Source organism: Coenobita brevimanus, chromosome 67 (assembly GCF_032717465.1).
Source record: "Coenobita brevimanus isolate Jiangsu-jjx chromosome 67, ASM3271746v2, whole genome shotgun sequence".
Lineage (NCBI taxonomy): Eukaryota > Metazoa > Arthropoda > Malacostraca > Decapoda > Coenobitidae > Coenobita > Coenobita brevimanus.
This window is the reverse complement of record NC_137020.1, coordinates 9836558-9840183: the sequence shown is the minus strand read 5'-3', so window position 1 is coordinate 9840183 and position 3626 is coordinate 9836558.

Sequence of the window (3626 nt, the reverse complement as noted above, 5' to 3'; positions counted from 1 at the left end):
ATCTATTTCATGTGAATTCTACCACCACTTATACATCTTATACTCTTCTGAGAGAATTCACATGAATTCTTCATCCAGTTTTACACGAGATCTTCTCAGCTAAGTTTCCACGTGGAAAAGACGTAGAAATCTGGTGAATACTGGTGTACACGAGATTTCACCAAATATCCATGACTAAAAGATGTGGAATTCACGAGTTGTGCCCACTGGGAAGACAGAAGAGGAAGGAAGGGAGGAAAGGGAATTAAGTCACCCGAGGGCAGCACTACATCGAGTGAGTGGATGGTGAAAGCTCCCAGCTTCCAAAGATGTGTAACACTTAGACAAATAACTAGTGCTTCTCATCATATCAAAGGCCTGGGAATGTATGTCTCAGGCCCATATTCTCGTCGGCTAAGAATGCTCTCTAACACCTTTTCCTAAGCGATTTATTTTGCTTAATGCACCTTACTGTCCAATTCTGTATCATATAAATCCTTCAAATATCGTCATACTCTGCATAAATATCATACAAAAGAATACTGGCCACATGTAGGCTATACAAAAATAAATAGCTAAGGAGTAGGTGCTAGGGAGTCTTCTTATCCGAAGAGAATACGGGCCTCAATAATGCACTGGAATGAACCACTCACTGTAATTTGTAAGGAAGAAGAGCATTATGTTCCAGGGCCCGCGTGTCTCCCCCAGCTCCAGTAGGTCTTCAAAGGTCCTCACCCGGGACAAGGCTTCATCCATGCTCTTGCCTCCACCTGACTCACCCAGTGCCACGCCCTTCTCTCTAACTGACTCCTCTGACACTTCATTCTTTACTGCTGACTCTCCCGCCTCACCCTCTTCTACTGCTGACTTTCCCACCAACGCACACTCCTCTTCGACTGACTCTCCCACCAACGCACACGCCTCTACAGCTGACTCTCTCGCCAATGCCCTCTCTTTTACTGCTGACTCTCCTGCCAACGCACTCTCTTCTTCTTGTACTGACTCTCCCACCAGCGCACTCTCTTTTACTGCTGACTCTCCCACCAACGCACACTCCTCTTCGGCTGAGTATCCCGCCAACGCACTCTCTTTTACTACTGACTCCCCCACCACCACTGACTCTCTCTCTGACTCTCCGACCACAGTTGTGCCCCCTCCTTCTGACTCTCCCACCGACACCTTTCCCTCCTGTCCCTCCGACTCTCCCGCTTCCCTCTTCATTTCCACTGAAGAAATCTTCTTGAAGTGGGTCTGCTTTTCCTGGTGAGAGAGAGAAAAATGTCTTAGAAATCAATATGGCTGTTTAACAGTGCACCGAAACTGAGACCCGAACGAAACATATTCAAACACAAAATGTCCGATCGTGCAGGCTAGGGTTAAACTGTTAGGCAGGGGCAGCGGCCGAATCGGTAGAGGTGGCCTGCAATCCCAACGGACCCAGGTTCGAATCCCGAATGGAGTAGGCACAGCTTAAGGATCTCAATTTCATTAAAAGCAGACTTTTGTTGACCTACCACACGACCCACCGAAAAATACCCCCACTAACACCGGTACTCCCCTCTCTCTCTCTCTCTCCCAATCCTGTATGTGACAGCCCTAGCATCCACTAAATATGGACAATGGGTATTAGCGCCAAAGTGGTGACATGTGAAGGTGTACACTATGTAGGAGGACTACTGGGCTTTGGGAACGGGCTGTGAAGATGCCTATGCCCAAAGTAGGACACATGAAGAGAAGTATTAAGTCTCGTTTCGTGGGTCATGTTCCGCACAAACTATTTCTTCTATTTCTTATCGACACACGTAATGCTGCTTCTAGTGAGAGATGGATCGGCCAAAAAGTCTATCTATCTATTGGCAGACGCCTTAATCCCGTAAGGGGTGGCCCCAGACAAAACGCCTTCAAGTCGCTGTCACCCACCATTTGACTACCCTCCTCTCAACTCAGTCCCCCGTCCCTCATAATACTCTCAACTCCATCCCTCCACCTCATCCTCGGTCTATTCCAGACACTATACCCTTTTTACTCAAACTTGGCCTAAAACTACGCTCTATCTCAAATGCTGAGCTATATAGATTATCACTAGAATATGATGTTAGTCACGATGAAGTTCTGTGGAAAAGATGTAGAGCCGTAGTATTATTCTGCAAACAAGCTAGGTGAAATGAGCTGCGAAAGGACATAAAACTGGGCAAGGTTAAGGTGAAAGGACTAGAACATTAATTCACTTCCGAATGATGAATAATGAGACCGTGAGCGATACCTTTGGAGACTCAGTGATACGATCTTCTGTAATTAGCAAACTTTTCAGAATATTTCGTTAGAGTTTCATGATGGTTAGATGAATGAGTGGATCGAAACTCCTGACTGTGACTGTACATTCTGGCCTCTGTGTGAATGCACCCTAAGCCAGCACTTCACCCTAATCCAGCTTCACCCTAATCCAACACTTCACCCTAACCCAACACTTCACCCTAATCCAGCACTTCACCCTAACCCAACACTTCACCCTAAGCCAACACTTCACCCTAAGCCAACACTTCACCCTAACCCAACACTTCACCCTAACCCAACACTTCACCCTAACCCAACACTTCACCCTAATCCAACACTTCACCCTAATCCAACACTTCACCCTAACCCAACACTTCACCCTAACCCAACACTTCACCCTAATCCAACACTTCACCCTAATCCAACACATCACCCTAATCCAACACTTCACCCTAATCCAACACTTCACCCTAATCCAGCACTTCACCCTACAGTAGTCCAACCTAGCAACCACCAGACGTACCATCACCATGTGTGTGTGTGTGTGTGTGTGTGTGTGTGTGTGTGTGTGTGTGTGTGTGTGATGCCAGTATCTTCTACCCTGGCCTTTTTCCAACTTGTCCTCCTCGTCGGTTAAGGAAACTCCTAACACCTTTTCCGAAGCGATTTATCTAGTTAATTACACTTTACTGTCCAGTTAGCCAAGGGGGTGAGGAAACTGGTGTTCATGATAGCACACCCCTCAGAGACTGTACTAGCAAAAGAGACACAAGTACACCTAGAAAGACTCCAATGTGGCCACCCCCTTCCCTTCTACAATACCAACACAAAATGCAGCTGAAAAATAATCCACTAAGCTCATACTGAGATGCAGCTTCGTAGCACCTCAACACACTCATTTCATGCACCACATCAACACGAAACAGGCATTCCTTCAAGGCTTTTCGTCCCATTAGCTCTCCTCTTACTGGCTCCCTTCAACCTGTGTCTCTTCGCCGCACTGTTCCATCTTTATCTCTTTTCTATCGCTACTTAAATGGTCACTGCTCCTCTGAACTGTCTGCTTGCATCCCTCCACCTGTACGACTGGCGAGTAACACCCGTCTAGCAACAAACTCTCACCCCTTTTCTGTCCAACTCTCTAATGCAAGAGTTGATCGTTACTCCCAGTCCTTCATTTATGCAGCAGGTCAGCTCTTGAACTGTCTCTCTTTGTCTGTATTTCCTACTTCCTATGATCTCCAGTCTTTCAAACGCAGTGGGTCCAGGCATCTCGAAATGAACGGATCTTGAATTTGGCTCTTTGTTGTATTTTTGTTTTATCTTGGAAGGAACGGTTTGTGGGCTCCTGGCCTTTGGTTCCTTCTTCCTTG